A 27,631-nucleotide genomic window follows, 5' to 3' on the forward strand; every position below is an offset into this window, starting at 1 on the left:
GAGCTTTTAATGAAGTAAATAATTTACAATGTATAAATATTCCCATTCTGCTTTATGGTCTTTATTAATTACATTACAAAATACTGAAACTAGTTTTAATATCACTTCGTAAGGTGTGTTTTGCAGGGTAGCATTTTTAAGGATCTCTATATTTTCGGATTTAAGTTTTCGAGACAACTCAGGCCCCTTCTTTATCTTGCCAGAAGAAGGGGCCTGACTTGCCTAGAAAGCTTGCATATTGTAATCTTTTTAGTTAGCCAATAAAAGGTGTCATTTTGCTTGTCTTTTCATTACATTCATAATGGCTAACACGGTACAACATCCTAGTACTACAGATTTAAGTTTTAATGTTTACAACATGGGTGGCACAGTGGCTAGCGCTGCTGCCTCGCAGTTAGGAGACCCGGGTTCGCTTCCCGGGTCCTCCCTGCGTGGAATTTGCATGTTCTCCCTGTGTCTGCGTGGGTTTCCTCCCACAGTCCAAAGACATGCAGGTTGGATGCATTGGCGATTCTAAATTGTGCTTAGTGTGTGTGCGCCCTGCGGTGGGCTGGTACCCTGCCTGGCGTTTGTTTCCTGCCTTGCATCCTGTGTTTGCTGGGATTGGTTCTGGCAGACCCCCGTGTTAGAATTGTTAGAATATAGTGGGTTGGATAATGGATGGATGGATGTTTACAACATGTATGACTATTTTAGCATTTCAAAGCATTCATGTTAATGCTCTTGTTTTCAGATTTTTTCAAAATTATCAATATTTTTTAAAAGATCTAATTCAGATTGTTAATAAGCATGATAGTGGTTAGCTATGTTCCCTCACAGATCCAAGAGGCTAGATGTGAATTGTGGCCCAGGAGTTTGCACGTTCTCTTTTAGTCTACACACATTTTTCACAGGATAATTGGGTTTGTCTCCTAACATCCAAACTAGTGTGTGATGCAATGATTAGAAACTCAAATTGGCCTCATGTTAATGAGTGTGTGAATGTGGGAGTGAAATTTATGATGGACCACAACACATTCAGCACTGTTTCTGCTTTGCATTAGGGAAATTCCTGCTGCTTTGAATTGGACAAATGAAATGCGTAAATGGATGGGTAATTGTTTTCTCTTGTTTTATAAATCACATGTGATTGAGGGGTGTCACAATGAACATACTGTTTGACCTGGAATTAAGTAGACCTTTAACAATATAAAACAATTCTGGTTCTCAAAATGATAAATGATGGTTTCAGTTTTAAACTCTGAAGTGGTTTTATCTGAACTCTGAGCCCACCCTAAGTGTGCTTTCTTTGTATGCATGCCACATCCAGGGTGGGTTTGTGCCTTATGTCCAGTATTGCCTGAGTAGACTCCAACTTCCTTCAAGCCCATAATGGAACAGTCGGGTATGAAAATTGGGTGAATAAACTGATAAATGTTTATTTCCACTTTTCCAGGTTGTGTTGTTTATTTGGAAAATGATGTAGCAATAGAGGACACAAAAGTAAAATCTATGATGTCTATTGATTTCTTATCTTTAAATTGCAACACTTAAGTTTATGATACTTATATATACTTTTATGATACTTATATTCTCACCAGCATCTAACTTTTGTCTGTTTTAATGCACCCATATTACCCTCTATTCAACAAACTATACTTTTTCCTTAAATCTAGATGTATCCATTTTTGTGCATCTTTAAATTGAAATATCTTTGGGGTGCTGCTCGCTGTGAAAGGTGCTATATTTAAAAGAAAGCCTGATTGATTGCAGCTGAGTGAGAACCTGTGGCTGCCACTTCCCAGCTGTGTACCCAGCTGGAAAGAACAGGATAGGCACATTTCTTCTACAACCAGCTGGGTCATGCAGCACCTCATGTTGTGAATATGAAGACTAAATCTTTTATTTATGCGTATCGTAGAAATATATACATGCATAATAAATGAGAACACACCACAGCATATAAACTATTCAGAAGACTCTTGCAATGTCCTGTTGAGCTACAGAATGTGAAATTGTGAAGGAATTAGAATGATACAAGTCTAAGCTTGAGTATCTGGCAGGTGATTTAAGCTTTACACCCCTTCTTTAGCTATGTTATGTGGCTTATTTAACACCAGGCTTCACAACACTATAGCCTTTGAAAGTATAGTTTTTGTTAGAAAAGGTCCTTCACTTTTTGAGCATACAAAACCCAGGATGAGTTATCCCCCAAACTGCACAGCTTAAGTATTCATATATAACTTCTATAACCTGCAAAATAAACAGAATGCAGAATTCTACATCAGTCTCCTTTCCCAGTCAATGGAGAACCAATTAATCAAATTTGAACATGTGAATGTTAGTCAAGTAGCAGACAGAAAAAAGAAATACTTGATTGTTACAACAATACTAGTTACATGGAAATTTGATTGGGTTAAGGTTATTGAAATTAAATATGAAAAGGAGTCAAGCTAAAGTTAGAAATAGGGATTTATCAGAAAATGGAATGAACCTTAACAAAACTGATGATGTCATTTCAAAATGTAGTCTCCATCCTAGTCAATGCACTTGAGCCGCCTGCCTGGAAGTGCTTGGATTCCAGCAGAATTAAAGGTTTTGTCTTGTCCTCACAGCCACTCATTGAATGCAACATTGAATGATTTTGAAGTAATACACACTGCTCCTTCTAACCTCTTCATGCATTCGGCAGAAAGATTGGTACACTACACAGTGATGGAAACGGTCAAAACACTTTTGTATGTTGACTAGATTTATGCCCAGGTAAGGTATGAAGCTAATAGAAATGAACAGAGTTGAGGACTGCATAAAATTCATTATTTGCTGAAACTTATCTATACTAATAAAAGGCAAAGCCCTCACTGACTCACTCACTGACTGACTGACTGACTCACTCACTGACTCATCACTAATTCTCCAACTTCCCGTGTAGGTAGAAGGCTGAAATTTGGCAGGTTCATTCCTTACTGCTTCCTTACAAAAGTTGGGCAGGTTTCATTTCGAAATTCTACGCGTAATGGTCATAATTGGAAGCTATTTTTCTCCATTTACTGTAATGGAGTTGAGCTCGAAAGCCATGGGGGGCGGAGTTTTGTGTGACATCATCACACCTCCCACATAATCACGCAGTACGTAGAAAACCAGGAAGAGCTCCAAAAAGTACTGAAGAAAACATGCATTATATAATTGAGAAAGCAGCGAAACAATAAGAAGCGAGCGAGTGACATATACAACCATATTCATGAGTGCTGCTACTTCGGAAACAAAGCACGGTGTAAACCTAAACTTTAAATTAAGTTCATAGACAGGCTGCCGCTGGCGTTTGTAATTTAGAGCCTGCCCATATAAGGCCGTCCGTCAGCGGCAATCCAATAGAAACAATACCGCTAAATATTCACGGGTGAAGGACTGTGCTTATGCAGAGGAAGATGAGATGGTCAGGGTGGTGTTTGGCACAAACTCAGCGAAACTGCGAGAGAAAGTTTTAAGTGCTGGGTCTTAGCTAACATTAAATACAGCCGTGGACATCACACGACATGGCACCAGCACAGCTGGGAAACTTCGATGCATGTACACCGAGCGGCCCACGTGAACTGACGCAGTGTGCAGACAAAAAGCAACAGTTCCAAAGAGTGCTGAACAAAAACCGAATTACACAATTGAGAAGGCAGCAAAAATATGAAGCGTCCTGATACATACAAGCATATTCATAAGTGCAGCTACTGTGGAAACAAAGCACACGGTGGAAAAAGTCAATGTCCCGCTAAAGGAAGACTGTAAAAAAAAACCTGTGCATGCAGTGTGTCAGGTCTCAGATAAAGAAGAAGACGAGCTGTTTATTGATACAGTAAGAAACGAATCGATGAATGAAACCTGTTATCTTTACAACGATTACTGTATATTGACAATCATGTTACGTTATTTTTAAAGTGTTCCCTTTTCTTTTTCATAACTTCTTTAACACACTACTTCTCCGCTGCAAAACGCGGATATATATATATATATGTATATATATACCCCGATCTACATACACTCAAATAGACAAGCCACACGCCGTGGCGCAATTGTAGAGGCTTCACCTCTAGTGCCGACATCCGAGGTTCAATTCGCGAGAGGGGATGCACTGAGTATGTACGCGCGCTTCCTGATTCATTTTACCCTCGCATCCCCTTGGTTTGAGACGTATGAAAAAATATGCGGTTAACGCAGAATCATGTTACGTTATTTTTAAAATGTTTCCTTTTTTAGCACACGCACAGCTGAGAAGCTTCGATGCATGTACTCCATAACGCGTTAAAAAAAATAACGCATTTAATCACACTTTCAATTCCAAGCAAAGGGGAACTTTTGTCAATGCATGATTTCCTGGTACATCGATTAGATTGATGCACACATCAGAGCTACAAAAATGTTAGAGTCGGAATAAAGCGCATTCCTACGACTGATCGGAGGAAAATTTCATTTCAAAAGACTACCCGACAGAAGCCTTGATAAAAGCATGGTTTTGTGCACACTGAAAAGCAAGCAAAATTAGATGCATTACAGAAAGCGGACTTTGTGGCTCTTACTGGGGATCATTGGACTTCTGTGACCATTAGTAATTCTAATTACATCTAATTACAAAATGTTAAATGATCACACTGTTTTAGCCTAATGTACAAAATAATTTTGGGCAAGGTTACTCAGAGTTTAAAGATTAAGCTGGTCAAATCACCTTTTATGTTTCTGACTTATTTTTTTAAGAAGAAACACTGCACTTTATGTTGAAATTTTGGTTATTATTATTTAAAGACAATACCATTCTGAAAATGTACTTAAAGTAATTAAAATACCACTTTATTTTTAAGTCTGCCCAATTTTAGCCTGGGATGATATTTTTGTTTCTGTTTTGAATTGAAATGCAGTTTAAAAGCATTTTTTTCCAGAAATTAAAAGAGCTTGAGTTTACAATATTCATGTCCATGTCTATTATTTGATTCTGTCACCCACTAAAACCCTTTTAAATTAAAAAAACAATTTGCAATTTGGGGAAAATTTTCATGTGTAATTATATACGATTAATCAAGATTAATTATTACACAGCCTCTAATTAATTAGATTAATTTTTTTAATCGAGTCCCACTCCTAATATATATATGTAGATATATATATACAAAGTATGTAGATTTGCATATATATGTGTATATACAGTATATATGTAGATATGTATATGTATATATATTTGTGTGTATATATATGTGTATATATGTATATATATTTGTCTATTTTTGTATATGTGTATATGTATATATGTATGTATATGTATATATACATGTATATATATATATATATAAAATATGCCAGCAACACTCATGACAATGACAATACAATTACAATCATGTTATGTTATTTTCAAAATGCTTCCTTTTCTTTTTCATTACTTCTTTAACACACTACTTCTCCGCTGCGAAGCTCGGGTATTTTGCTATATACTGTATATATACTGTATATATATATATATATATATATATAGATATACATATATACATATAGATATATATATATAGATATAGATATGACAACAACACTCATTTCAATGACAAAACAATTACATTAACAATCATGTTACATTATTTTTAAAATTTTTCCTTTTCTTTTTCATAACTTCTTTAACACACTACTTCTCCACTGCGAAGCACGGGTATTATGCTAGTCACTGATATAATGGACTTTGCTATATTCTTCTTTGCTGCAATACATGGTCATTTCCTTATTTGTAACATTTGTGGTAACTGTCTGTACACTATGTCTTTGAAAAATGAGTTAAGTTGCTTGCTGAAAACAAAGAAAAATTTATAATGTCTGTAGGAGGAAACCAGAGCAAACCCACACAGATAGGTTTAGGTTTATTTGTCATATATAGGTTAACACAAGGTCAACATACAATGAAATGTGTATGACGAGAAAAACAAGTCACTTAGCCTAGATCCAATAAAGCTAAAAATAATTTAAAATAATTTTAAAAATAATTAAAAAATAAAAAAATTACAAGTTAAAAATAGACTAGCTATATAAAATAAAGTGTGTACATTTTAAAAGAAATTATAGAGCAATATGAGTTGAATGAGCAGCAAGTACAAATGACAGTTATTGCACAGATAATGTTTTATAAGTACAGATGCATGTTCCAGTCAGTATTTAGAGTGTATGCAGGTACAGTTTGTGTGTGAATAGTGCAATGTAGATGTAATACAATGTATGTGTAATGTAAGTGTATGTAAGTGTTCAGGTGTTGCTGTTGAGGGGTCGAATGGCCTGGTGGTAAAAACTGTTCTTAAGTCTTGTAGTCCGAGAAGCCAGACTCCTGTATCGTCTGCCAGACGGTAACAAGGAGAATAGCTGGTGTGCTGGATGGCTGTGGTCCTTTATGATGCTGCTTGTCTTATACAAGCACCGATGGAGGTAAATGTCTTCAATGGCAGGGAAACTCTTGACCGTGATGTGCTCTGCTGCCTTTACCACTCTCTGTAGTGATTTTCGGCTGCTGGCAGAGCATCTCCCATGCTAGACGGTAATGCTGCCCGTCAGCAGACTCTCGACCACACTCCTGTAAAGGTTTGAGGTGATGTTGGCATTCATGCCAAATTTCCTCAGCCTCCTCAGGAAGTAGAGCCGCTGGCGAGCTTTCTTAACCACAGTGTCTATGTGAAGGGTTCACGAGAGATCCTCGGTGATGTTTACTCCAAGGAACTTGAAGCTGTTTACCCTTTCAACTTCTACGCCGCTGATGTAGATGATCTGGTGTTCTCCGCCTTGCTGTTGCCGATAGTCCACGATCATCTCCTTGGTTTTGCTGACGTTAAGAGACAAGTTGTTATCCAGGCACCAATTACTCAGTGCCAGCACCTCCTCTCTGTAGGCCGTCTCATCGTTGTCAGTGATAAGGCCTATGATGGTTGTGTCGTCTGCAAACTTGATGATGGTGTTTGTGCCATGTTCTGCAACACAGTGAACAAAGAATACAAGAGGGGGCTAAGCACACAACCCTGGGGCGCTCCTGTGTTTAAAATGAGTGATGAGGACGTGTGTTTGCCAGTTCTCACCAACTGGGGCCTGTTTGTGAGGAAAGAGAAAATTTACCTGCAGATGGTCGTCCCCAACCCAAGGTCGTCAAGCTTCAAGACAAGTTTTGAGGGGATGATGGTGCTGAATGCCGAGCTGTAATCTTTGAGCAGCATATGTATTTCCTCTTTCCAGGTGGGTGAGGGCAGTGTTTATTGTTAGCACAATGGCATCCTCTGTAGATCTGTTTGCTCTGTAAGCAAATTGGAAAGGATCCAGCGTGTCGGGGAGGGAGGAGCAGATGTAACCTTTGACCAGTTGCTTGAAGCACTTCATAATGACCGATGTCAGTGCAACCGGGCGATAGTCATTCAGACAGGAGACCACCGATTTCTTTGGGACAGGAATGATGGTGGAAGCCTTGAAGGAAGTGGGGTCCACTGACTGCCTCAGGGAGAGATTGAAGATGTTGGTGAACACACCTGCTAACTGGTCAGCACACACCCTGAGGGCGCGGCCTGGGATGCCATCTGGTCCTGGAGCTTTGCGAGGATTGACCTTTTTGAAGGACCTTCTCACATCAGATGTTTCAAGGATCAGAGTGACAGACTCACTGCCCCCTTGAGGATATAGCACCTGTTCTTTGTTGGCTGCATCAAAACGAGCATAGAAGGTGTTGAGCTCGTCTGCAAGAGATGCAGTGGGCTGAACACTGACTGTGTTTTTCTTTTTATAGTCAGTGATGCAGCACAGTCTATGGGGAAAACATGCAAACTACATGCAGGGAGGACTCAGGAGGCAAACCCAGGTCTCCATCCTGTGAGGCAACAGCACTATCACTGTGCTGCCGCTTGTTTAAAAGTCCTCCTTGAAAATTAAAGTTTGCACTATTCACCCTCAGTTGCTTTATGATGATGTTGTCTTCATCTGACTTTCATGCCAACCTCATATAAGCCACATTTCTTTGAGAAAAATCAGCAAACTGAGCAGTCATCGCAAGTGAATATCTTGACAAAATTGCCTTTAACAATAAGTTCTCTCTTTCTTTCACGCTGTCAAGGTCATTGAGATCTCTTGTTTCAGGAAGGGTAGCCAGCATTTTTTTATTTTAATTTGATAAACATCTTGTGACCAGCACAACTGTCCTGCACCCTGCCTTCTAATAAATTAAATTAACTTACTAAGTACATATAGAGAGTATTAATACAAAGCAGTACAACTAAAGTGCCTACCAATGTACATCTGCAACAGTCAGAACTGCACACATAATGCACCAATTGCATATTTCATTTTACAGCATTCCTAAAGAAACATTGCACCTATGGCAAGATATCTCATTTTATTTGGCTTGGGTGAGGATTCTTACAATGTGAGATGGCATTATACAGTCTAAAGACAGAAAAAAGGAAGGAAAGAAAGAAATCCTGATACTGTGGTGTTTGCTTTTGTCTACTATATATATGCAGTCTACAGTAAATCAAAAACATAGCTGCCATTTACCCTTACAAATACAATTATACATTTTTAAACTTAATTTTCACTGTTTTCAGCAGTACTTTATTGAAGGTCATACATTCAAAAATACAGCAATGAATTGCAGTGGTGCATGCGGAAAAAAAGCCAAATGTTAAAAAAAAAAAATGTACCGATTACAGTTAATATCATGTACATGAGAGTGTAAATGTCTTTTGTTAAGTATTCAAGCAACGTTTTTTCTCAAACTGGAATTGTTAAATTGTCTCCATTAAAGGAGACATAATTAGTTATGCATTGGGGAGCTTGTTTTAATGAATGCACTCTTGATTATATTGATTTATGCAAATAGTATGTCAAAGTAAACCTTCTCTTTTATAATGGTTTGTGGCTGCCTCCTTAATATGATTTTTTTTGGTTGTGTAATGTGCACTGCCAAGAAAAACACTCAAGAGTTTTGCATTGTGTGCACTACCTTGAGCAGTGTTATCTGGCAATACACGTTTATTTGTAGTAATTTACTATAAAACTGTTGAAGGATTCCCTTGAAAAACCAGAAAAAAATCCTAGGTGTGAAATGTATCATGTAGTTTCTGAGATAATAATGAAGAGAAAAGCTTGAAATGTTAAATCTTCTATTATATTTTATATGCGGCTGCATATACTACAATCTGTGGGAGAATTGTTAAAAAAGAATGGGGCAACACCAGCTACACTGTGTTAATGATGATGTTTGTAGGATTTCTTTTGTTAATCACGTAGCAATTACATGTGGGCTCCTTCAGTCGTGGATCTTGGTCCTAAACTGGTCACTACTGATGCTGAGCTGCAGTAATGGCACTTTTCAGTGCTGGCAGGATCAGAAGGGTCAATTGAGCAGGCTCTATTTGCATGACATCATGGTTCTTCTTGTTGGCCAAGGTGTTCATAGCTGAGTACCCAGTTCCTTCCCTTGTGTTACCTTTACATTATAACCTAGGAAAGACACTCAGTGTTCAACTGAGTGACAGTACTAATATTTGTGAAATATGCTGTGGACACTAATGGCTACCAGAGGCTAGTTAAATCAAGAATTACTGTAAGGCTTGGCATGACCTTTCCATGCTGAAAACACTGTGCTGTGTGAAATAAACATTAAAATATTTGACAAGCACAGCTGACCATATGCAGATATATTTGACTGCATTAGGCGCTAGACGACCAAAATACACATTTTTCAGAATGATAGCATGTGGTGCTCACAGTAGGCATAGCATAACATTTACATAACACATGGGACAATTTAAACAGCATATCTGAAGGCCAGAGCTTATTATATTATATATTATATTTCAACATGAAGCTAATATGCATATGTATGCAATTATTTAACACTTCCCTATTGCAGTAAATTAATAAATTCATCATATTGCCTGTAAAATGTATGCAGGTAGATTTTTTAACAAGTGTGTGTCTTTCATTCATTCATTTTCCACCGCTTATTTGAAACAAGGTCATGGGAGCAACAGTCTTAGCAGTGAGGCACATACTTCTCTTTTCCAGCCTAAGGCATTTCCAGGCCATGTTGGAGATTCATTCCTCCCAGCGAGCTCTGAGTCTTACCCGGGGTCTCCTACAGGCTGGTCATGTCCATAAAACCTCCACAGGATGGTATCTGGAAGGCATGATGATCAAACCATTTCAATTGGTTTCTCTCAATGCGAAGGGTCAACAGCACTACTCCTAGTCTCTCTCTCAATGTCTGCGCTTCTCACCCTATCTCTTGGGACAGTGCATGCCTTGTTTTGTTTAAGGTGCGTTAGTTTGATGGAAGTCTGCAACAGTAAAACAAGATTGAAGGGACATGACATGGAGCCTCCTTTTGAAGACACGCATACTTCATGCTGATAATGGAAAAGGCAACTCATTGATAAGCACAGAATCCCAAGTCAGTGGACAAAGGAGGTTTGAAATATTCTTTAAAAGTGTTAACTGTCTGGTGTAGACAGCAAAGACATGAGATTTTAAGGCACCATATGGAATCTGAAGCAGATGCCATCCGTTTATCATAGTATAGTATGATTTATTCAAGCCTTTACTTAACATATGGGAGTATAAAAAAGAGTGTTAAAAAAGTTTGCTAGTGAGACGCATTGAAAGTACACACTGCTGCACAAAATAAAAAAAAGAAAAGAAAAAAAATGAGGATAAGATTTTGTTCTTAATGCTGATTTTGCTTCATCAAATGCTATATGTCCACTTCCTGGGCACACTTTGCCAGCCTGTTTATTACTGTATTACACAGACATGGTCTGTTAAGGGTAAGACAGTTGTTTGCTTACTGTCAAAAAAGGCTCAGTTAGTTCTTTAGTTCATGTTGTCTCCATATCGGAAGCTTCTGTAGTGCTGACTGATTTATTCGCTTTTAAGAAAATGGTTTGTAAACCCACGTGGAAGGGATTGTGCTTTTCAATATGGATATTAATAATATTTTTTTATTAGTTACATTGCATTTTTATAAAAGCAGTTATTAGGTAAAGAAGCTATGACTGCCTTTCTTTTTGTTATTTTGACTTTTGTTAATGTCACACAAACTTTTCAAAAGTGTTCTGAAAAGAACTTAAACTTTACTGATGCACCCACTCTATTAACGGAGAAGAGTGGTTATTTTAGCATAATATTTACTACCAGCTCATGCAGATGATGTTTATTCTGAGTTCCTTATACATTGTCACAATGGGTAAATGATATACATCATGCTGATAATTACAACAGTAGAGCAGAAGAAAATGTTTAATACTTTATTGGTAATAGACATAATTATTTTTAACTTGAAGGGGAAATGTTAGTTAACCGATTAAAGAAACTAAAGCTTATTAAGTTTAAATTATATCACTGCAAGAGGATTCAGTTTGTTTTTATAGTTCTCGTCATTGAGTGCAGGCACAGGTTATATGGTCATAGGTAGAAAAACTTTACAAATTACTAATAACATAATGAATACACACAAAGACACCTATTTGTTTAAACACATAGGAAGACAAATCAACTCCAAACTGATTAACATAAATGGAACCAAAGAATATCTGTTCATTAACATAATTGATTAATTATGGCCAGTTAATAAATAAGGAGAAGAAAGCAAAAACTCCACTGAGTCAACTGCATCCCTGGAGAAAATTAACCTCTGGAGGGTTGATGGTCACTTATAATAGACAAAGTCAAAAATCCAAAAAGAGTCAAACGCAGTAACAGCCCTGGAGACCTCTGCCAACTGGCTGCCCACCCTCTCCTGGGAATTCTATGATAGATTCTGTGCTGGGCTACCTAATCTGACAAAAGAATAATTCCATCCATTAATTCCAAAGCTCCTAGTAACTCTGTTTTTTCACAGGGAGAGTTTGAGGAAATACACCAGAAATTACATCAGAAGCCTCATAGGGATTTTTCGTTCATTCTAATGGGACAAATGGAATGTATGCTAGCAATGATATTGCATCCTTATCCTTCCCTGTGTTCTCCCTGTTTCCAAAACATGTGAAACATTCTCCATACTTGCATTTCTGACACTTGATTGTTGGTTTTTACAGTACTTCCAGATTTTGGGTTGAGTCATCAGTGTGATATCTAAACTCGGAGAGACCAGTATTTACCAGGACTTGGCTTTCTGTTGCCAACAAGGAGTATACAGTAAGTGGGATATAGAGATCATTCACAATAATAAAACAGACATTCCTTGCAAATTTTTCTTGACAGCGTTGGAATCCCTAACTAAAAAAGACACTGCTTCCTCTGAATCTTTCATGTTCTTCTTTTTCCCTTAGCCATTATCAATTTTCTCATAACTCCAAACATGAAAAGTTGCATAAAACTGGTCCTAGTGTCCTTTGACAACTCCAAATTGTTTTCAGTTTATTATATATACAACATTTTGTGAGCTATCTTGACCATAACCAATGTGTTGACCTCCACTGTAATTGAGACTGGAAATAATGGTGTACAGGAACTTCAATTTATTCCCATCTCTGCCTGATGCATTGGTACATTAAGGACAGAGTAACCATTTGCCTTTATTAAGTCCATCATTATCTGTTTTATGTAAGGCTTCTAAATCCACAGTGACATGTATGGTTTATTAATATTAAAATGAGCTTGTTCAGTGTAACACTGTGGGAATCACAGGTTGGTACTATAGTATGTATATAACCATTCTAATTTGTCCATGAATGTCAATCTGGCTCTGTTTTTCCGATAGTTTGTTTCAGTACAGTACTTTCCAATTGGACAATGATCCAGGTCAGTTTTGTAGATGGAATACTTCAGATAAAGGAGGATGACTCCTGGCCCACATTGCAATTCCAGAATCATGTTGACATAATTGATCACTATTTTGCTCTGCCAATGTAAAAATCAAAAACCTAACTGTTATGCCATATAAGATGAATTTCCATGGATTTTCAGTCATAGCTGTGACAGTGTGGGTTGGCTCCATGTTACCAGAACCTTCAAGGAGCCTTTCAAACCCACTACCAAGGTATGAGCCAGGCCAGGGTTAGATGCATAAGTGTATCCGTAATTTTATTAAAACCATCCAAAACAAAACAGTGTTCAAATAAATAGTGCGGTGCTCGAACCATTGTAAACAAATAATCCATAAAAAGAAACCAGTTCTCAGTGAAGATTAAAATAATACTCACCTTCCGGCTGCCTGCCTCCTCTCTCTCTCTCTCTCTCTCTCTCTCTCGCTCAGTCTTGCACCGACTCTCTCCATCTCCTGCCTTTTCTCTTCTTTCTTTAATCTCCTTTTGTTTTCTCTTTTCTTTTGTTACTCTTTCTCCCCCTTCTGCCCTGTATAGAGTCTTTTATCCTCTGCTGCCTAATTGGGTGCAGGTACAAGGAGCCGCTCCCTCCATGGTATCATTGAGGTGTCACTGACAACAAAAAGAACCAATGGATCCTTATCCAGTACACTGAATGAAATATAGTGATGAGGAATAAGGAACATGTGTCTTTTGACACTCATAACCAGAAGAGAAGCTCATCTCTCTGATGCCCATTTCTTTACATACCATAACATAATGGGAAATGAATTAAAGGGCAGAGATCAATGCTGAACTCACTGTAGCTGTTAACCCTTTGCAAAGCGGCAGTCTGCCACTGTTGGCTGCCAGAAAAAGGAAGAAGCATGACTGGCTGGAAGATCTGCACTCAGTCAGTAAATGTTTCATGGGCTGTGATTATTGCAATTTGACATGATGCAGTGAAGAAATCAGTGACTGTATTTGGCATATCTGACATGCACCACGACAAAATGTTGCACATGTGACATCGGCCTAAGTTCAATGATAAGAGATTGTTTCTATGTTGCATACCCAGTCTGAAAAATTTTTTGAGTTCCATATTTAAAGAACAATCATGATGTGGGGCATGTGGCTTCTCAGCCACAGGATTGTAAAGAGTTGAACACACTCTGTGATGTTTTTTTTTTTATTTATTAATTTTATTACAATCAATACAGAGCAATCAAGTTTTTACAAAAAAAAGAATTATGTTAAGAACAGATCGATCCCCACCCCTGAGAGAGAGAGCAAGCCAAACGATGTAAAATTTAAGGCTTGTAAAAATAGCTAAATTAATAAATTCTCTGTGCTTTATAAACTTATTTTAAAATATTACTGATTAGATCCTGCCATGTTTTGAAAAAAGTCTGTACGGATCCTCTAACTGAGTATTTGATTTTTTCCAATTTCAAATAATATAACACATTGGTTTCCCACTGACTTAAAGAGGAGAGTTTGGGTTCTTCCAGTTTATCAGAATAAGTCTGCGTGCCAACAGTGTAGTGAATGCAATCACAATTTGTTTGTCCTTCTCCACTTTAAGCCCCTCTGGAAGAACCCCAAACACAGCTGTTAATGGGTTAGGAGGGATTGTGAGTCCAAGGCTGTCTGAGAGGTAATTAAAAATTTTTGTCCAGAATAATGTTAATTTGGTGCAGGCCCAGAACATGTGACCCAGTGAGGCTGGGGCTTGGTTGCAACGTTCGCAGGTTGATTCTTGCCCTGGAAACATTTTGGAGAGTTTTAGTCGAGACAGATGTGCTCGATATATAATTTTGAGTTGTATAATTGTATGCTTTGCGCATATGGAGCTCGAGTGAATTCTCTGCATTGCTACTTTCCACTCCTTTTCTGATATATTAATTGAGAGGTCTTTTTCCCAGTGTCCTCTTGGATCTTTGAAAGGAAGTGATTGTAAAATGATTTTATATATTGTAGAGATGGAGTCTAATTCCTTAAAATTGAGCAATATTTTTTCCAGCGTGGATGAGGGGCTCTGTGATGTTTGTAGCACATGATCTGGGCTGTTGTATTTGCTCCCTGTCCAGCCACTTATTTTTTTTTTTCCTTTGGACTTTGGTTTGTGATGACTGACAGACCCTGCTGCTCCTCCATGAAGCAAGTGATTCTCAGTGACAGAATTAGCATATATATGTACATAAAGAGACTGGACAGACATACTTATACAGCTTATTTGTTTAAAGTATGTTTCCTGACAAACATTTTTCAAGTCATACTTTGTGTTTTTAAATCATTTAACCTGTAGCATTGGCTGGTTAATCATATTTGCTTTTCATTTTAAATTAAAATTCACAAATTAGCAAGTGCTACTACTGCAATCTATTGATTACACACTTTTGTCCAAAAAATACATATTTCATAAAATAAAGTTAGAAAATGCTGTTGATTGATTTTCCATTTAATTGCATAAGGAAGTAATATTTTGGGGTGATGATGCATGCTGCACATTTTTAGGAAGAAACTTACTTTGCATTCTCTTAGACACACAGCACGATGCCTCCACCTCCCTGAACATCCAGTAGACTTATGAGAAAATCACTTTTTACAAGTAAAATTTGTTATTAATAATCCTTTATTGAGAATGAGCACATGCTGTGAAATTTAATGAATACATTTGGGATCACAGTGCAAACTGTCCAGCTTGTGATCCATACAGCAAAGTTGTATACACTAAAATTACTTTCTCTCTTTTGTTAAATGATCATTTAATGATTCAGGTTATGTCATACAACCTGTAATTCCAGAGCACTGAGCTACTACAAATACAGTTAAATTTGAAAATAGCAATAATACTGCAAGTCCTTTGAAAGATATTCCCATAAAATAGAAATTATTTGCTTGATCTTGAAGGACTAATGAAGCTCCTTTTATTGAGAAGACAACATTTATAGTGTTAATGATTTGAGCTATTAAATCATTATATATATATATATGTATGTGTATATATATATGTATATATCTCCATCCATCTATCCATCCATCCATTATCCAACCCGCTATATCCTAACTACAGGATCACAGGGGTCTGCTGGAGCCAATCCCAGCCAACACAGGGCGCAAAGCGGGAAACAAACCCAGCGATATATAATATAATGTTTCTTTGTTGCACATTACCGGTTTCTTGTTAAGGGGAGGGAACAGCCAAAGATGATGCACAATGAGCATATTGTCCTTATTTTAGATCTTTTATTCCCACCATTTTAGGGTAAGGAAATGTAGATCACCATTCATAGGTAGCAGTTGTTACATCCTAACGCACCAACTCTGTACCTGGCATTGTTCATTAGTTTATTAATTGTTACTTGTCCCACATCACAGGGCAAGGGTAACTGTAGAATAGAACAAAATAATCACTTTTTTTTTTCTAATTCTTCTTATTCAGTGTGGTGAAATGCATTTCAGATTTGTGGAGGTGTGCCAATTTTAGAAAAAAATAGTACGCTCAGGGATATGGCTGGCATAGGTGCATGCGGTAGTGTGGACAAGCGCCCCTGGAGTATTGATGGGAAGATTGGTTAGACCTGCATCCATGTGCAGATGCATGGGGCTCAGCCAACTTCCTTATTAGCACTTTGGGGTACAAAATGGCACGCTTGTGCCAACTTGTTTATAAAGGAGTCTGGGTTGAGAGAAAGAAGGGATAAACAAAAAAAGAAAAGAAAAATGGCAGAGATTAAATTGAAAAGGAAAGAAAAAGAAAGGAGAGAAGTAAAATCAAGGTGAAGCTAGTGCTGTTGTGGAGAGGAGACCGGCACTTGGGAATATGGTCCAGGAGGAGCGAACAGATGGGACTTGTAGATCCCCTGCTGAGCATCCAAGTAGCAGCAGCAACTAACTGCTCTGACTGGTTCCCACAGAAGCTAAGGGATTGTGTTAAAAAAAAAAAAAGGAGCAGGGCTCGTTGGGTCCCCATAGACGATGAGGGATGGCAGTGAGGGACACAAGTCAATTTGATGAATGACTATTTCTATCAGAGGACATCTCCTCTTGCTGAGGAGACTTAGAAGGATCAGCAGAGGAGAATTCCATTTTAAAGCCAGTTATTTCTCCTCTCCTGGTGCCGGAAATGGCAAAGTCTGTTTGGTCCTCTCTAATATTTTGTCTGTTTTTGTTTATTTTTCCTGTCATTTGGTGTTCAACTGAAATCAAGTATACCTGTGAAGAATTATTGAATTTTCGGCAACGCACTTTGTGTGATTTGACACTGAATTTTTCACAATTAAGTACTTTTCTGGATCTTAGCTGATGGAGTAGCAGCAGACGAGGACGTGGGTATCTCAAAAGGGGGCACTGTGCTGGTATACTCGTTAGGCTGAGACAGTGGGGTTTTCGAATACCACTCCCAAGTTTATGTCTGGTGAGCCTCCGCTCTCTAGGAAATAAAATGGATGAACTTTTACTCCTCAATAGAATTCACAAGGACTTTTCACTTTCTTCTGCTCTGTGTTTCATAGAAATCTGATTAAATAAATCCATAACAAGCTCGGCATTACACCTGCTCAGCTTTCAACTTTATAGAGTGGGCCGTGCATCAGAGACATTGGGGAAAAGATAAGGAGGCAGGATCTGCTTTTATATGAATGAAGGTTGGTGTACTGCTGTCGTGGTGATTAATAAAATGTGCTATCCTAACTTTAGGCCTTTTTTTTCACCGTGGTAATTTTCCTCATTTATACTGGTTATTGTCTATGTTCCACCTCATGCCTGCATGTTGTGGCACTACAAAAAAACTGACTCATCAGATAACGAGCACGGAGCAAAATTATCCGGACTCCCTTCTGATTATTCTAGGGGATTTTAATAAGGCAAATCTCAGCCAGGAACTTCCCAGATTTATACAGCTCATAAAGTGTCCTACCAGAGAGAGAAACACACTGGATTATTACTATGAAGTGTTAAAGCATGTCTATTTTGCTCTCCCCTGTGCAGCTTTGGATTTCTCTGATCATTGTTTGATTCATTTGCTCCCAACCTACAGTAGAGGAGTAAGTTAAAATCTGCTAAATCTGTGATTAATCCAGTGAGAAGGTGGACTAATGAGGCAAAGTAGAAACTACAAGCCTGCTTGATTGTACAGACTGTGGTGTCTTTGAAGATACTGCAGCTAACTAAGATAAAATGACAGACACAGTAACATCTTATGTTCACTTTTGTGAAGATATGTGTGTCTCCACCAAGGCTTGGTTACAATTTTTCAATAGTAGACCATGATTCATTGCAAAACTCATGCAGCTTCATCAAGCTAATGAAGCTGCCTATAGAAGTGGGTATAGAACACTCTTTAGATGGTCAAGGAGCACACTGCCAAAAGAAATCCGATTGGCTAAAAACAATTACTTTGAAGAACTGAAAAAATGTTTTTAGCCAATGATCCTGCATCAGTGTGGAAAGGACTACAAAATATTACAAATTGCAGGAAATCATCCCTCCATATCGCAGTAAATCACTAGCTGGCTGATGAATAGAATGCTTTTTACTGCAGGTTTGATAAGCCCCAGAATACAACGGGCATTATCTCCAGCCCTCACGGATGTGTACTCTTCCCACTGCTCTTATCTCTCTACACTATGATTGCACCTCTAAGGACCCCTCTGTCAAACTTATCAAATATGCAGATGACACAACCATCAGTGGGCTCATCAGGAAAGGTGACTACTCTGTATACAGGCAGGAGGTTCAGCAACTGGCCCTTTCGTATAGTCATAGTAATGTGGAGCTAAACACTCTGTGGAGATGACAGTGGATTTTAGGAGAGGTCCCACAATATTATCCCCTCTCTCCGTACTTAATACTGCTGTTAAAGTTGTGGAAAATGTTATGTTTCTGAAATTTATAATCTCCTGGAACCTGAAATGGGAGACCAATGTAGGATCAATCATAAAAAGAGCACAATAGCGAATGTACTTCCTGTGACAGGCGTGGAAGCACAACCTTCTACAGGAGCTGCTGATTCGGTTTTATACAGCAGTCATTGAGTCTGTTCTCAGCTCATCCATAACAGTATGATTCAGATCAGTAACTAAACATGACAAAAACAGGCAACATCAAATAGTGAGGTCTGCCGCAAATATCATTGCTACTAGTCTGCCCACCTTACAGGACCTGTATTATTTCAGAGTCATGAAATGGGTTAGGAATATCATTACCAACCCCTCACACCCAGGCCACAACCTTTCTGAAGTTCTTCCATTGGCCAGACATTACAGATTAATATACGCCAAAACAAATAGATATAAGAACTGTTTTTTTTCCCCACAGGCCATCAAGCTCACAAATGGTTAGTTTCTTAATACTTTTTTCTTTCTTTATTTTAAGCATTTCTCACACTGAGTTGCACTCTGCACTATGTATGTATGTATATATGTATATACATGGGCAGCAAGGTGACACAGTGTGTAGCGCTGCTGCCTCACAGTTAGATGACCCGGGTTCGCTTCCCGGGTCCTCCCTGCGTGAAGTTTGCATGTTCTCCTGATGTCTGCATGGGTTTCCTCCGGGTGCTCCGGTTTCCTCCTATATTACAAAGACATGCAGGTTAGGTGCTTTGGCGATCCTAAATTGTCCCTAGTGTGTGCTTGGTGTGTGTATGTGTGCGCTCTGCGGTGGGCTGGTGCCCTGCCCGGGATTTGTTTCCTGCTTTGCACCCTGTGTTGGCTGGGATTGGCTCCAGAAGTGACCCTGTAGTTAGGATATAGCGGGTTGGATAATGGATGGATAACTGGAGTCACCAAAACCAGAGTCAAATTCCTTGTATGCGTGCATACCTGGCCATTAAATCTGATTCTGAATCTGAAAAGGAATTACCGAGACTCAACGTTAGTTTTAAAGATGAACCTGACTGTGTTTTAACCCAGAGGATTTTAACTGTTTAGATTATTTATTTGACAGTTTTAATCTTCACCATGAGCTCTATTTTATTATTGGGAATTGTAAATTTATTTATTTATTAATTGAAGAATTCTGCATTTTTGCCCTTTGACTGAATAAAAGCACTATGCACTTTACACCTATCTCTTGCTGTGTTGTGCCCTCATTGTCCAGTCCATCCACCTATTTATTTTTATTGATGTCCTGAGTTCAAGTGGAGTATGTCAGGGAAATCTCCACCCAGTGATCCTCTAACAAAGTAGCTAACAGCTACTTGTATTTAGCTCTTTGTAGGAGGTATTCACCAGTTGGTAATCTTCATTAACTGTATGAATCAACAATTCTGATAAGATTTTAACAAATTCAGCTATTGTGGGGAAGCATGGTTTGATACTCTGTTTAAGATTGGTGGACTGAGGAAAGTGACCACTCACTGTACAAAATAAAGGTTGGTAAATTATCACTGTCATCCTGATAATAATGCATATGTCCACTTTAATCTAGGTACAATATATAGTTCACTTAGTATGACCCATAACGAAAAATTGCTTCATCATGGCATATTGACTGATTGTAAACAATGAAACACATTTGAGCAACTCAGTAGAACAGGGTGATCTGCACATTAAGCTTATATAATAAATAGTTATCCTTAATGTAAATATAAAAAGACCACCAGCACACGAATAGCATATCACTGTCAAATCACACTGTTATGTTTGCATAATCCTGCAGGTATTAAAGATTCATTTCAAGCCTGGATATGGTAATCTGCCCTTTAAAAATTCAGGAGTCCATAAATCGTGAAGATGCTATTTAAAGCTGCATGCAAAGCTGTAAGGTGCCATTTTCTGTCTGCAATTAACTATTACCTCTGCTGAGAAATCACCTAATAGTCAAAGTCATGTACATGGCTCACACTTTGTTACAAGTAAATCAAGCACCTGGCAGAAAGGATGGCATGCGTCTCAGTGTTCTTTAACAAGATAATTGCATGTTGCTGCTTTTCTGTGTTGGAGATGTATTTGAAGAATCATGTCACTCAGAAGCCTGTAATCATCACACCTACATCTCTGTGTCCAGAGTGCTTCATACTTTTTTTTTAAATTCTGTTCCACTTTAAAACTTGTGACAGGTTCTCCTTGTCATCACATGAAGAGGTTGTGCTGTACCAAAACTAAAAATGACTGCATCCTCTCCTTTTGCAGTAACTCTCCCAAGCAAACCTGCATTGGCATTTTGCTTATTCTAATAAAATATTACACTTCACAACTAATACTTTTGCCATCTGATATTTTTTACAGTAAAAACAAAAAGCTTTTTCAATTGATAGATATCAGAAAGGTAATCCATTAATTTTATAAGCTTTTATTGTTGAGCATTTTAATGCCTACAGTCATAAGTCAGTGCCATAAGCCTTTCAAACTTTTCTATTTTGGTGTTTTAATTTGCTTGACAAAACATTTAATTGATCTTTATTTTAAATCCAATAGTACTTTCCACTGACAGCATCATCCCAGTGTGCTTTACAAATAAAACAATGATGCACAATTGTCTTGCAGAACTAAGATCCTGGATGGTTGATAATTTTCTCGATCTTAATCAAAATAAAACAGAAGTGCTGATAGCTGGTCCTCCTGCCAAAGCGCAAACTGGTTTTGAACTTCTTGGCTCTTTCATGGACTTTTACAAACCTCATGTTCAGAATCTTGGGGTTAGTTTTGATAGTAACCTCTCATTTGAGAAACAGATAAATTCTGTGGTCAAGAGTTATTTTTTCCAGTTTTATCTCCTAGAGATGTTGAGAAAGTTACTCATGCCATACTTTTATCTTTTCTCAGCTTTATCATTGCAACTCATTGTATTTTGGGATTAGCATATCCCTGATACGCAGGTTGCAGTTGGTCCAGAATGCTGCTGCCCACTTTTTTGGTAGGGTAAGAAAGTTTGATTGTGTATCTGAGATTTTAGCCTCTTTATACTGTTAGTTTCTGAATTAATTTTAAAATTTTGCTGCTGGTTTTTAAATCAATGCATGGGTATGCTCCAACTTATTTATCTGAACTGTGTGTTATACACCAGCCATCCAGAGAGCTTAGTTCTACCAGTCAGTTGTCTCTTGTGGTCCCTCATATCATGTGCAAAAACAAGGGGGAAAGGGCTTTTGCTCCTTCTGCACCTTATCTAAGGAATTCTTTACTTAGTTACATTAAGGAGTCACCTTCAATTGAACTGTTTAAAACGAGACTGAAGACGCATTTCTATTCTTTAGCTTTCCATGACCTTCACTGTTACTGATGGTTCCTTCCTCATTATCATTTGTTTTCAATTTACTGCTGGTTTGAATTGTTTTGCTGTTATTTTATTCTATTTATTTTATGTTTATTGTACTGTATATTTTATTGTAAAGCACTTTGGCTACAGCATTACTGATGTTAATGTATTTATAGAGCACATTTGAAATAACATTCTTGGTATAAATGGATGTAAAATATTTATAATACATGTTATATATTATGACAGTCTCTCTCAATCTCTCACTCACTGGTCCAGTCAGCTGTGAACTACAAGATGCCCAGAGTATAGGCTGTTCAGTGGTTCCACTGCAATAGAGGGTTTGATGTACAAACCTTTGGGTTTAACTATTACTGATTTTCTTCATTCTCTTCTCAGTTGGTTGTGCTGCTCCATGGTTTTAATTTGATGGTTTGGGATGGTTTTGTTTTTGCTTAATTTTAACTTCTGGCTGCAACAGACTGACAGTTACTAATGCAGTGGCTGACCCTTCTAATTCTGGTATTTTATCCACTTCATCAAAAGACAATTATGATTTTTCAAACATATTAAATACTGTGAATTCTAACATATATATGGTGTGGTCGGGTTTAGTAATGACAGATTCGACAAGTGAGAAATTTTGTGACACCAATTGGGTTGTCCCCTTTATTCATCCAAGGATGAGGAAATTAAAAGGAGTAAAAATAAAAACATGTCTTGGCGCTTTTCCCCTTGAGAATGTTTTAAGGTGGTCTGACAGAGCTCCATCCTGTGCCTTGTTTGGCCCAAAAATTATGCCTCCTTCTGAGACGCCCAGTATTTATTTACCAATGGCAGGCTTCTCAGTATTGTAGGGCAAGAAAGAGAAGAACGTGTTAACAGCAGCACCTATCTTGTCCCGACAGGTTATTACATACCTTGACAAAGCCTGTGAGGAAGTCCTCCGACGTACAGGTGTGACAACGGATAATGGCAGTCTTTCAAGTGAATTACAAACCCACTTCTGGAAGTCAGTTACATTTATTAGCTAGGCTGAAATAGGAGACTGTTTCCAGTTACACATATTCTGTAATGAAAAATATTCCCTTTTAAGTTTCTTCATGTTTAGCACAGATCTAGAAATAAAATTTAAAAAATCACCAAACACATTAAATCCAGTGCTTATTTCTGCAAAAAGAGAGTTGGGGAAAAAATTCTTTCCTTAATTTGTTTTCACTTACACACACACTTTCCTTTCAGATCAGAGTCCCATTTTTTGTTTTTGACTCTGTTTTTTTGATACTTCTTAAATATCATTTTATGACAGGCATACAGACAATTGATAAGCACACACCTGAGATACATACAAGACAAACAGCATGAATAGAAAGTGCAAGGCAGTAAAATAAATACCAAAATAAACAATGGATTAACACATACTGTACTCTGTGTAATAATATTGCAAGATGTTTGGGGAGGTTCAGCAAGGAGAACAACCAAATAGACAGTTTTTCTGCTTCATGGCCCATGGAAAGAAACTATTCTTATATCTGCTTGGTTTGGCATAGTTTAGTTTATAACACTTCGCAGAAGGGAGAAGTTCAAATATGTTATGGCGTGGATTTGAGGGGTCAGTGATGATTTTCCCAGCCTGCCCCATGACTCTGAAATAGTATAGGTCCTGTAAAGTGGGAGTCTGGTGCAGCCTGCTCTTCTCGTGTTTTGTTCCAGACCCAAACCACACTGTAATGGATGAGCTTAGAACAAACCCAACAGTTGCTGTGTATAATTGAATCAGCAGTGCCTGTGGTAGAGTGAATTACTTTACCTGTCACAGGAAATACATCTGCTGCTGTGCCTTTTTATGAAAGTATTTTATGTTGGCCTTCTGCATCAAGTCCCGAGTGATTATTGATCCAAGAAACATGAAGGTTTCCAAAAATGACACACTGGGTATGTTGAGGGGAAGTAATATTGAAGGCGCCCCACCTAAAGTCTACTATCATCTCCAAAGGTTTGAGCATGTTTAGCTCCATATTATTTTGACCACACCAAAGGGGCAGACACTTAACCTCCCATCTGTATGCAGACTCATCACCATTTTGCAAAGTCCAATGATGGCTGTGTGATGGTTGTATCATCTGCCTATTTAAGGAGTTTGACAGAGTGCTCCTTAGAGGTGCAATCATTACTATGGACAAGATCACTAGGGAGAGTCCACATCCCTGGGTGGCACTAGTGCTGATTGCACGGAAGCTACAGATGAGTTTCAGGAAACTGATATTCTATTGACAGGTGGAGGCAGGGATGGAAAACTGAGCGAGTTCAGAGTGGGAGAGGTCAGGGATGATTGTGTTAAATGCTGAGCTGAAGTCCACCAACAGAATTCTCACATAGTTCCCTGGGTTGTCTCTCCATATTTGGCAACCTTTAACTGCCTTCTCAATTGTCAGAATTCAAATAGAAGATGAAAGGCTGTTTTTATTGATGAATAGTAGACCTGAATTATATGTTCTGCTCCGTTATTAAGGAATTAGCAGACATGTTAGGCTACATGTTTGTAACTCCATCCTTTCAGTGTTCCTCTGAAAATGATTCATGCAGGGAGGCATCAGTATTTGCATTTGTGACAATATACCTGTATTGCATCTGCCTGGGGATGAGTCACCATCAATATGAGTTGGAATTCCATCAATCAAATGAATAGCTTCAGAGCTAGCTAGAGGGGAGTCTTTAAAATCAGCAAGCATATTTTTCAAACTTAGTGTGACTAAAGCTGGTGATCCTTTTAAAAGTAGTAAGCCTTCTAATAGAGCATAAAATGAGCGTGAATCCATTGTGTCAGCACGGGCAAGTGCCGCACAGGGCTACAATATACACCCAGCAAAAGAAAGAGTGGCATGAGAATAGCACAGGAAAGTAGATGAGAAACACACACCTCTGACTCTTTATCAAAAATGCATGGCAAGCTTTAAGAGTGTGCTTTTTATTAAGTTCTGGATGTTCTATTGTGCAGTTATTATAGTTTTCATTTTGCTATTTTCTTTGCATAACAAAATAGACTTGAGATACATTATTTTAAAAGTATCTTAGCTACAGTACACATTACTTATAAAAAAGGGTAATCAAATATGTTGCATAGTTACTTATTTTAAAATATACACTACAAACAGTACATTACGTTTTCTTCTTTATTATGAAAAACTGCACATTTCAATGGCCATTATTTGTTATTAAATCCTAAACTCCTGAAAATTCATGAAATACACCCAGATTTTATTATTTTCTAATGTTTTATCAATACTATAGTGCACCTGGGTCTGGATCTGAGAGGCAGGCTATAAAAAGCAGCCCCCTGAACAGCAGAGGAGGGATGCAGGCACAGCACTTAGAGAGCACATTGATCACATCTCCCAGCTTCTAAATTCCATCGTCTTCTTACCATACACCCAATTCTGCTACAATGATCAGTGTCTCCCTGAAATGGACAGATTAAATTTACTCCTCACCATTTGCAGGATTAAATGTGTACTTTGAACTTTTGTTCAGTTTCTTTACCTTGATTGCACGCTATGTATTTGCTTATCAGATGGCAGGATTGAACACGTGAGTGTGTGATGTTACACAGACAGCAGCAGGCAACGTATTTCCAAGAAAAGGCAATACTTATACAAGATAACACAGTTTTGTTTTTTTTAAAGTGGTGGGAATAATCTTTTTTAGTAATGCCAGTAGCGCATATCTGTTTTTGTTTTTTTTTGTTTTTTTTTCTGCAATACACATACACAAGAAAGTAAGTGTTCCATTCCATACTGACGGGCAATGCCATTTTGCAATGTTTAGGCAAGGATGGCACCAACTTATTTATTGTAACAACACCCATTGCTGGCTACATACTGTAGGTGTGGTTTATGTCCTCACATTGTTGCAATTTAAAGTGATGGTGCACACCAAATCATTAAAAAAATAAACAAATAGTGCATAGTTATGTAGTGATTCTTCTGCATATTAGGCTCATGAGTTCATTTCTTGACTTCAACTTTTACCTCGTTTTGAACTTTGATGCATTGCTGTCTTATAATAAATATTATGGTATTAAACCCTTGCCTTTTTTTATTAACAATAAATTCTGGAAATCCCTTGTAAAAGAGAGCTTGGTCATTTTAGCATTTCTTTCCAGCCCTTCTGCTCTGCCTTTATTCTTTGTACCTCACAATCTTCAAGCAATATTGTGAATAAAGATAGACCTCTGGTGATATTTGGATTTTTTTTTGTTGTTGATGCACTGGAAAAACTATAAGTTCTCACAAGGGTCTAAGTGACAGAGTGTTTATAGGCTTGTCTGTGTTCATGAATGTTCTATTGAAAGGTAAAAATAATAAGATCCATTGTGTATTAGAATGAAAAAACAAGTGCTCACTCATAATAACAAAAGAACTATCCTTACTTTACTGATGCCTTTAAAAATTTGGTAAAATTCTTAGGGTGAACCCGAGAGGTTATTGAATAATTTGCAGCAAATGGTAGCAGACTGATGGATGACGCCATGAAAATGTGTTGTTTGTAGAGTTGTCACTCACCTAGACATGATTAAAAAGTTCTTCATAGATAGATAGATAGATAGATCTTAATTTGTCCCAAAGGTTACTAGGGTGTTGTACCATGTTAGCCATAATGGATGCAATGAGAAGTCAAGCAAAAGTACAAATTTTATTGGCTAACTGAACAGATTACAATATGCAAGCTTTTAAGGGAGCTTAGGCCCTTTCTTCAGGCAACTTGTAATCAATTACAATAATCAATCAATCTTGCATATTATTACACATTATTATTGCATTTTATTAATCTTGCATATTAACTGTTCAGTTAGCCAGTAATAGGTGTCATTTTGATAGACTTCTCATTGTCCCTATGGGGGAATTTAGTTTTACATAAGCTCCGCTTAATACACAGAAGAAAGTGGGTGAAGTGTTCTGTTTACCATGCTGTCTGTGCATATTTTTAAATCACTTTCTATTTTGAAAAGTATGCCTAAAGTAAAATCTGAGCACTTTAAAGATCATTTTAACCAATGTCACTCTGTCTTGCTTTGTATTCATCACTTGACAGTTTATCTTAGGCTCTAGTGCTTTCTGTTCAACATATGTCTGAAAACAAAGAAAGAAATTTACCAGTTCAACTGCTAGCCAATCAACAGGATAGAAGGACATTATTCAGCCAACTTGGTATCAATGATGAGGGCCTCTTGAAGTGTGTAGGTCCTCTGCGCCTGTTTACAACATTCAACAGGTCCTAGTGTTCAGATGAGTTCAAACTTGAAATATTTAGTCACAATCAGATATGAAAAATATCTATTCACCTGAGAGAAAGAGGCCAAGTTACAGTATGCCTGGAGTAAAAACTAATATTACATTCGACTGTAATAAAATCACATCAATGCTTAAGCCTAGCAGATGTATTGTTATGGTTTAGGGTTAAATTTTGTTTTCTACTAGAAAGTAGAATGTCATACATGTGACAAGACAATAATCTTAAATACACAATCAAGTCTACAACAGTATTGTTGAAGAAAAAGAAATTTAAACTTTTGGTCCAGATATAAACCTCATTGAGATGTAGTAGACGTTAATCAAATGGAGCAATTATGAATGAAGAAATACATTTATACATTTCAG

The sequence above is a fragment of the Polypterus senegalus genome, chromosome 15 (genome assembly GCF_016835505.1).
Source record: "Polypterus senegalus isolate Bchr_013 chromosome 15, ASM1683550v1, whole genome shotgun sequence".
NCBI lineage: Eukaryota > Metazoa > Chordata > Cladistia > Polypteriformes > Polypteridae > Polypterus > Polypterus senegalus.